Source organism: Phyllobates terribilis, unplaced genomic scaffold (genome assembly GCF_046119375.1).
Source record: "Phyllobates terribilis strain yellow unplaced genomic scaffold, ASM4611937v1 Scaffold_19__1_contigs__length_20705806, whole genome shotgun sequence".
Classification (NCBI taxonomy): domain Eukaryota; kingdom Metazoa; phylum Chordata; class Amphibia; order Anura; family Dendrobatidae; genus Phyllobates; species Phyllobates terribilis.
Window position 1 is genome coordinate 14154557 of NW_027362779.1, and position 10295 is coordinate 14164851.

The following is a 10295-nucleotide window of genomic DNA, read 5'->3' on the forward strand; positions in this document are numbered from 1 at the left end:
GGAGGCAGGGACGCCGACGCTACAGAGGGTGCCAACAATTTTGTCCAGACCATTTTTGGGGCTGTGTGTGAAATTATGTCCAATTTGCCTTTTTTTCTGCTTTTTTGTGTTGTTGCAATACACACAAAGAAAATAAAGTGTGTATAGCAAAACATGTGTAACTGCAATAATTGGGAGAAATACTTCATTTTCTGAAACAATTTCAAGGGAGTGAACACTTTCGGCCATAACTGTATGTGTAATATATACATATATACATACACACTCACACACACAGTTGAAACCAGAAGTTTACATACACTATATAAAAAGACACATCTGCACGTTTTTCTCAATATCTGACATGAAATCAGAATAAACCTTTCCCGTTTTAGGTCAATTAGGATTACCATAATTTTTAAGATTTGCCAAATGGCAGAATAATGAGAGAGAGAGAGAATGTTTAAGTCATTTTTATTACTTACTGCAAAGTCAAAAGTCTACACACACTAAGATTACTATGCCTTTAAACAATTCTGGACTGCCCATATGATGATGTAATGTGTTTGGAAGCTTCTAATAGTTTTTTTGGCAACATCTGAGTTAATTAGAGACACACGTGTAGATGTATTTTAATGCACACCTGAAACACACTGCTTATTTCTGTAGTATCATGGGAAAGTCTAAAGAAATCAGCGAAGATATCAGGAAGAGAATTGTCTGGCTCATCCTTAGATACAATTTCAAGATACCTGACGGTGCCTCGTTCATCTGTACAAACAATTATACACAAGTACAAACAAGATGGGAATGTACTGCCATCTTATCGCTCAGGAAGGAGACGGGTTCTGCTTCCCAGAGATGAACGTGCTTTGGTCCAACATGTGCATATCAACCCAAGGACAAAAGCAAGAGACCTTGTGAAGATGATGGCGGAAGCTGGTAAGATTGTGTCAATAACCACAGTGAAAGGAGTACTGTATCAACATGGTCTGAAAGGCCACTCTGCCAGGAAGAAGCCATTACTCCAAAAGAAACATAAAAAAGCCAAATTAATGTTTGCAAATGCACACAGGAACAAAGACCTTAATTTTTGGAGACATGACTGTGGTCTGATGAAACTAAAATTGAACTTTTTTGGCATAATGACCATCGCTACGTTTGGAGGAAAAAGGGAGAAGCTTGGAAGCCTAAGAACACCATCCCAACTGTGAAACATGGGGTTGGCAGCATCATGATCTGGGGTTGATTTGCTGCAGGAGGAACTGGTTCACTTCACAAAATAGATGACACCATGAGAAAAGAAGATTATGTGGCAATACTGAAGCAACATCTCAAGACGTCAGCCAGGAAGTTAAAGCTTGGGCGGAAATGGGTCTTCCAAATGGACAATGACCCGAAGCATACTGACAAAATGGGAACAAAGTGGCTTAAGAATAACAAAGTCAATGTTTTGGCGTGGCCATCACAAAGCTCTGATTGCAATCATATTGAAAATTTATGGGCACTCTTGCTGTGAGCAAGGCGACCTACAAACCTGGATCTGTTACACCAGTTTTGCCAGGAGGAATGGGTCCAAATTCCGACCAACTATTGTGAGAAGCTTGTGGAAGGATATCCCAAAAGTTTGACCCAAGTCATTCAGTTTAAGGGTGATGGTACCAAATACTAATGAAATGTATGTAAACTTTTGACTTTATATATATCAAAAATTGATTCTGCTATAACCAGGACCCTGGTAGGATAAACAAAAACATGAACACTTCAAATAATATTAACAATATAATTTTATTAGAACATAAAATAACAATAATTAAAATACCAGGGGCCTCAAATGTGAGGGACAAACAAATGCTGTACCCTATATCTGCGCAGCAAGAGTAATAACCATATATTACCCCATTACTGAAATAATGTGACTATACAAATGCATTGCAAAACATTTCAATCTGAATAACAGCTCATGTGGCAAAAATAGAAAGAAAGAAATGCATATGCTATTATAATGGTCACTAGACTATCACTGATGAGTTTGAGATACGCCTATAAAATGTAAAGCGGCAGTGCATATGATGATATAGAGTCGACTGTCCAGCAAAAAAGTGCAAAGTGCTTAGATAAAGATAACGTATTGTTTCCAGCCTCAAAGAAACTAATGCATATAGCGGTTAATAATGTTAGTATATCTATCAGGGGAGACTGGGTACATAAAAGAGGCTGGGTACGGTCCAATAGAATAACTATAGTGTAATAGTGGCACTGTCCACAAATAGACAAAACAGCTCAACACATCATGAGAAAGAAATACCTGGTTAGAATGGCAGCTTCTAGGCAGGGTAAGCACGCGTCGCTCCACCCCGACGCGCGTTTCATCAACACTTCCTCAGGGGTCGTGCCAGGGAGGGGGACGCCAGATGTTATATAGGGAGCCTAATCCAATCATGAACCGTGCTGGAGAGAAAAAGTGTGTCACCTGACTTTCCGGTATGTGTTCTGGCTGGTATACGGCGAGAGACATTCTGTGCCCGCCCCACATGTGACTCTGCGGCTTCTGGCATTTGACCCGCAAGCCGGCAGTGCAGTCACGGACATGACGGCAGTGCGTGCCAGCAGGGTCTAAGAGCCAGAAACAGCCAAGGTCAGGGGGAGGCGCCCATAAATGCTAGCGCTCAGCAGCCATACACTCTAACCTGATCATACATAATACTAAGATGTGAATAGGCAGAAATTATGGGATTCTATTGTGTCGTGAACAAATATACACACTGATTAGTGATTAGAATAATGTTAAGACTTTGCAGTAAGTAATAAAAATGCCTTAAAACATTCTCTCTCTCTCATTATTCTGGCATTTGGCAAATATTAAAAATGATGGTAATCCTAATTGACCTAAAACGGGAAAGGTTTATTCTGATTTCATGTCAGATATTGATAAAAACATGCAGATGTGTCTCTTTATATAGTGGATGGAAACTTCTGGTTTCATCTGTATATGTATTGATTTCATGGCTCTAATGATTTTTGGGGGAATTGCTCAAGTTTTTAATGTAAGCATCAAAAATTGTAAAAAAATTTTTACACTTTTATATTTTTTACATATTTCTATGTCGCCAACAAATTCTGCAAAGTTCAGTTTTTTTCTCATTAATAAAACTTGCATTTTTCTAATCATTTATTGTATCATAAAATATTACACACAATGCAGATTGTTCAACTTTGCCAAAATTTGACTTTTCCCATGTGTCCACCAGTCTTGACCAGCACCGGCAAAATTTTGAAGCCTTGCGGAGCTTCTTGGGGAGAAGCTTAACAGCGCCGCAGGTTTTTCCAGCTAATCCTTCACTAAAACAGGCGTGTAAAAGGCCAATCTTCATGAAATGGGACATAATCTTGTGTAACTGTCTGCCCAGAAACAATGTAGGGCTGACAATTATCTAATAGGTTTGAGGCCTTAAAGGGACTCTGTCAGCACAGAATGACTGTTCAAACCAAGCACAGGCACTCGATGCACTCTTGCTGCGGCCAAACATTTAAGTGCATCTTCTCATCTATTTCTATCCCTGTTACAAAATGGAGCGTCTGGTTGGATGCCCGACCACTGATCCATTCATTCTCAATGGAGCTGTTGGAAAAAGCAGAGCGCTCTGCAGCCCCAAAGGGCAAGAATGGAGGTCAGACTGAGCATGTGCACCGCTGCCCAATTCCAAAAGTGATAAAAGTGCCACATTCTGCCCATCAGTGCCGCTCTAAGCTGTTGGACACCACCGATCACCTTGGATAGGTGATAAAGGGGTCGTCTGATGAAAAGAAGTTCTCTCGATTTATGTACGGAAGCATCGTTATAAAATACAGTTTTCTCTCATAAATTGTGAGATTTTAGTATTACGTTATACCAGGGATGGCCAATTTATTTTCCCGAGGAGCCCTCCACTGTTCTGGAGGGAAAAATCAACAGGCTGAAATCAATTCTGCTCAATATTAGAATTGATACATTCCGCTGACTCGCTGCTACATATTACGATAGAGCTTATTGTATCGTCTATCCATACTTGTAGTGACTCGCCCCCTGGGCCGTGGGGCTCTCGGAACCAGACAACAGGGCAATGCTGGGAGTAGTAGTGGCGACCCGGTCCCGTGGCTCAGGGTGGTCAGACCAAATGCTGTGGCAGTGTATTTGTAGGTTTTGAAAGTCCGACTACGCCACCTGTGGATTGCGGTCAGGGAGGACCGCCGCTGCGGGGCAGACCGCTGAGGCTGGTGTTGGGGGTGCAGCAGGGAATAGTACAACTCCCCACGGGAGGAGTGTAGCCTCAGAGCAGTGTAATAGGATGCTGGGGGTGATGGTGCAGGCGCAGCAGTAATCACACAGAGTCCAATAATGCAGTCCAGGGTCTTTTACTGCAGATCTTATCACAGACCCACCAGGAGTACAGGGAGGAATGGACCTGGGTGTCTGAGGGCATTCGGGCGAGCTCCACTGGTCAGGGTGAGTGGGTAGGCCTACCGTTCTCTCTCTGCCCTTGCTGACTATCTCCCCCTTTAGTGGTATGATAGCCCACGTCCCTGAGTTGGCCGTGTACTACGCCTGTATGGCTTGCGACTCGGGCCTTAGGTACCTATAGCTTCTCTGTGCTGTACCGGTCCCTCTGTGTGGCGGAGCTTCCAGGCTTCTTTGGCCAAGGGACCTAAAATCCCTCGCAGGTAGATGATCTGCTGCAGGACTTGCAATCCTGACAGCCTCGGATCCCAGTGTCCGGTATGTAGTTCTCTCTCAGCCAGGACCGACTCTCGTCGCCTCTGTCCCTGGCTTGCTGTTCCTCCTTAGCCTCCTGGACTCCTCAGCTGCCGTTGACCTGTCCCTCTCTTCTGGGAACCCTTCTGGATGCTTCAGAAGTGGGTCCTGGTCTCCCTAACAATGCCCTCAGTACCAGCTTTTATAGGGGCAGCCTGCCCCCCCTACTGGCCTGGGACAGGAGGTGCTGCAGGCTAATGGTCCATGACCAGAGAACCTCCCTCCTGCTCTCAGACACAGCCTTACAAGTTTGTGGCATCCAGGCCTGGGGTGACACATTCCCCCCTAGTAAAGTTTAGTACTCCGGGACTAACAAGAAACACGAATACCGGGTATAAATTATAACATAAACACAACAGAGAAGAAAACAACAAACAACACCACATATTGAGTTCTTTAGGTCACAGCGTGGTCTGTGACCGGGTGTCCGTTTCACCCAGTAAGGCGAAGTCTTAACCGGTGCGGGGACATGTCCAAAGCAAACCCCAAGCGTTGGCCCTGGGCGTGGCTGCAAGGCGAAGCAAACTACTTTGGACCACTCGGGGCCACGCCAGACAGGTTTTTCTTCCGTGGCCGTCTTCGCAAGAGGCACCAAGTGCAACTATTTACAAGGTAGTTCGGTTATCCAAAGTTCATAACCTGTCAGTCCATATATGTAGAAAAACTGGAGAAAACACTATTAGTTACAGGTAAAAAACATATTAAATATATACATGGTACGTTTAGATCTCGCACTTATATCCTCCAGCGAGCTGGTGTTTGTCCCCTAGTGCTGCTGGTTGATCTCCTTAACCCACTGTCTGGTGGTGGACCAACCTGGCTTTCCCCACTACCATTGAGGGTACAGCTACTAGCTAGGTTCATAGGTAGGGCAGGCAGCTCTCCGCAGGTTCTTTGGCTTACCGCAGGCATGGCAGGCTCACTGTCAGCAGAGGGATGACTCTCCTGGGCTGCTGGCATGGGTTCTTCTGCCTCTGGGGCTGCTTGTGTGTCACCCTGGCCTGGATGCCACAAGTGTAATTAAAGCTGTGTCTGAGAGCAAGGGGGAAGTTCTCTAGTCAGGGGAACATTAGCATGCAATGCCTCCTGTCTCAGGCCAGTAGGGGGAGCAGGCTGCCCCTATAAAAGCTGGTGCTGGGGGCAGGGTTAGGGAGAACTGGATGGCCTGTCTCAGCATTGAGACTTGTCCCAGAGCAGAACAGGGACAGACAGTTGCACTGCACCTAAGAGGAAGTGTGGCAGGAGGAGAGCCACAAGCCAGAGACAAGAGGCGAAGCAAGCCTGTCTTGGCAGATAAGAGACTGACTTTACCAGACTTTGGTGTCTGAGGCTGGGAGGATTCCACATCCTCCAGCAAAGAACCAGTCCGCAATGGACTGTATATTCCTTGGCCTAAGAAGCCTGGAGGCCCTGCCACAACCGAAGGGACCAGTAAAGCCGTACAAGGCTGGGAGCAGAAAGGAACCCACGTCGCAGGCCATACAGGCGAGAATACACGGAAAGCTCGGAAACGTGGGCTGTTACCCTATAACGAGGAGATAGCCAGAAGGAGCGCAGAAAGCACGGTAGGCCTACACCCTCACCCTGACCAGGGCCAATTTCCCCGTTGCTCTCAGACATCCAGGTCCCCTCCTAGCTGGGACTGTTTATGGGTCAGTTTACCTGTTTCAGTAAAGACCCTGGACTGCAACCTATTGTCTGTGTGCTCCTTCGCGCCTCCAGCACTACCGGTACTGGGACTCTCACCACCATCACTCCCAACATCCATTATACTGCCCTGGGGCCGCACTCTTCCCGTGGGGAGTCACACTACCCTAGCTGCACACCTCATCAGCCCCAGCGGTCTGCATGCAGCGGCGGTTCCTAATAACCGCAATTCACGGGTGGCATAGTCGGACATAAATATCAGCACATAATGGACTACCACTGGCCTGACCACCCTGAACCACGGAACCTGGTTGCCACTACTACTCCCATCGGTCCCCCACTGCCCGGATCCGAGTGCCCCACGGCCCAGGGGGCGAGTCAGCTTTGGCGTAGTCGGCAGGATTTCGTGTCCACAACTACCGGGTACTGCGTGCCTGAAAAAGACTTTTGTAACTTACCTGTGGCGAAGTTTCCCGCCGTCCGGAGTCGTTTCCCGCCATCCGGAGCCGATTCCCGCCATCAGACGCCATCTTGGACCGTTTCCCGCCGTCTTCTGCCGTCTTCCCGCCATCCGCAGCTGTTTCCCGCCATCGGACGCCATCTTCAGGACGCCGCGCGGGAAGAAGAGGGGCGTGGACGTCAAAACCGCGCGAGATCCGAAGCTCCGCCCACCGCACCGACGCTGCACAAGGTCCTGGAAGGGAGAGAGAGTGACGCTGACGTCATCAGGACGCTACGCCAGGTCCTCGTCCATAGCAGCAGCAGCGGAGCCGCGGCCTACAGAAGAGGATCGTCGGAAGGTAGGCCACGCTTAACTAGGGGGGAGGAAGATGTCGGACACGGAGGCGCCCACTACCACCAACGCAGCTGCAGCAGCGGTGATGCCATTTTCCCTGCCCTACATCCCTGGAGCGGCCTGGCTGCCCAAGTACTCAGGGGAGCCCCATGCCCTAACTGACTTCAAGGAAAGGCTATACAGTTTGTTCCACGTTTACCCCCTGACAGAGGAACAGAAGGTCAGCATACTGACAGGGCAGTTAACTGGCGCAGCCCAAAGGGAGGTAAAATCATGGCCCACTGAGGAGAAAAGGTCTGTGAAGGGTATTCTGGCCCGGCTGTGGGGTACCTTTGACACACGTACCTCTGCTGAGATTAAAATGAGGTTCTATGGATGTAAGCAGCGGGCACAGGACAGCATCAGAGACTATGCCCTAAATCTGCAGGAAGCCCTGAGGGCTATTCAACAAACTGACCCTGGCAGTGTGCAGGAAACGGATAAGCTGCTAACAGAACAATTCATAGAAGGTCTGCTGTCTAGCGCCCACAGGGCCCAACTGCGCCTCATGTTCTTTCAGAACCCCGACCTGACCTTTGCCCAATTTAAGGACAGGGCCATAAGGGTGCTCCGTGAATCTGCAACCAGTGGCGCTATAAACCCCTGGCGCCCTGCTCTCACCTACCACCAGGAGGCGGCGCCCTCCTCTATGGACCCCGTGGGGGCTGATGCACAGGCCCTGAACCAAGCCCCGTCGAAAGACCTGCACCACCAAGTCCAGGAGCTGACCAGGAGCGTCGCGGCGTTGACCAGGACCGTCCAGGCGTTACAAGTGGACCCGTCAAGACCCATCGAGCTGGCTTCAAGTCCGGAGGATGTCCCGTGGCGTCGACAGAGGAGGATCCCGTCGTTCCGAGGGAGGCCCACAGACCGCTACGCAGAGGATGGACAGCCCATTTGCCGTCGATGCAACCAGCCTGGACACACTTCCAGGTACTGTAATTTAAACGGGTCCAACCTGGGGCAGAGGGCCAACCCCCAGGCATAAGATCACCAGGCCCTTATAATTGGCGTGATAAGTACGTTGGGGGGCGCCCGGTTTTACCCGTGGTGCTGGACGGTATCCCCATGAGCGCCTTGCTGGATACTGGGTCGCAAGTAACCACTATCCCTTATGTACTTTTTAAGCAGTATTGGACTGATGCTGATATTGTCACGGGTGTGTCGCCACGAAGATCGTCACGATTACACAGCCTGACTTCTCGCAGCTGACTTTTTGGTGCTTGGTGTTTTCGGCAGTGAGGGAGTTAATTCTCTCTCTCTCTGTGCTAGATGAGGTCCAGCCTCGCCCAGCTGCAATCAATGTTGCTGTAATGAGACTCCTTCATATGCCTGCTGGTCTGTTTGGGAAGTGTCGGTGAAAGCATTTCACACAGACTTACAGAGCGGATCGTTGTATTTGGAGTTTCTGAGATAAGTGTATTTGGAGTGTTTTTTCCCTTCCTCGCTTTATCATTTATCTCCTTTCCCGTTGGAGTTCCCTCTGTTGTAGTTGTGTAGTTTTTGTATGCAAGGTGGTTTTGGTTTTTCCCTTGTACTGTCTCGTTCGTCTAAGTACTGTGTGTGGGCATATTATTACTTGTCCTCTTTTGTTGTGATCGGGGTCCTTCTCAGGACTAGATTACTTAGGTGCAGGGATCCTCAGGAGGTAGGGGTTACGCTGGCGGCCTGGACCTCTGTACCTTTAACAGTACCTCCAGGTTGAGGGATTAGTCAGGGCCCCAGCTTAGGGTCAGCTTAGGCTCCCTACCTCCAGTATACAGAGACAGCGTGACAGATATCACACGGTATCCAGACAGTAACTTGAGCATCATCGCCAGTAATGGCTTACCCGTGCCGCAGATGGGGTTCAAGGAGATGACCATTAAAATTGGTAAAGTTGAACAGCCGGCACAGGGAGTAATTATTGTGGACATTGACCGTCGTGAAAGTCACCCTAAAATAACTGTGGGTACTAATGTAATTGAAAATTGTCTTTCAGAGGTAATTGTAATTCTACAACAGGTGGCGGTGAATGCTAGTTCCAGCCAACAGAGAGTCCTCAACAAGGAGATAAAAGCGCTAATGAGACGGCAGCAGGTCGAACTGTCTGGTGGTGAGACAAGGTTGAGGGATTAGTCAGGGCCCCAGCTTAGGGTCAGCTTAGGCTCCCTACCTCCAGTATACAGAGACAGCGTGACATTTTCACCGACCCACTTAGTTTTTCTCCAGCTACCATGGATCCAGTAGCCGGTCTAGCTCGGCAGTTGCAGAGTTTGTCCATGGAGCTGGCGGACGTTAGGTCCAAGGTTTTGCATCCTCTGGAGCAAGCCGGACCAGAACCTAAAGTAGCTCTCCCTGACAGGTTCACTGGGGGGCGGGACAAGTTTTTTGTTTTCCGGGAGGCATGCAAATTGTACTTTCGGCTGCGGCCTCGGTCATCGGGGAGTGAAGAACAAAGGGTGGGAATTGTCTTCTCGCTCCTACAAGGGGACCCACAATCTTGGGCGTTCTCTCTTCCCCCGGGCTCCCCGGCTCTCCAGTCAGTGGATAGGTTTTTCGCTGCTCTGGGACTCGTATATGATGACCCAGATCGGATCTCCCTTGCTGAGTCTAAGTTACGTAGGATCCAGCAGGGAGATCGTCCGGCGGAGGAATTCTGTTCGGAGTTCCGTAGGTGGGCCACGGACACCCAGTGGAATGACCCGGCTCTTAGGAGCCAGTTTTGTCAAGGTTTATCCGACAAATTACAGGATGTGTTGGCACAGTATGACTCTCCCGCGTCACTGGAAGCCGCTATGGCCCTGGCTATTCGCGTTGACAGACGGCTTCGGGAGAGGTGCGGGATAACTCGACCCCCTGTGATGACTCCACCTCCTACAAGGTCCCCTCATATGGTGGTTCCCCTGGTCGGTCCAGAGGAGCCTATGCAATTAGGAGGGACATCTTTTCGGGGGAGGGGACCGGTGGTGTGCCATAAGACAGGAAGGTGTTTCTTCTGCGGGAGAAAGGGACATTTTATTGGGGGGTGTCCATCCCGTCCCTTGCAGAGTGAAGAGTCGT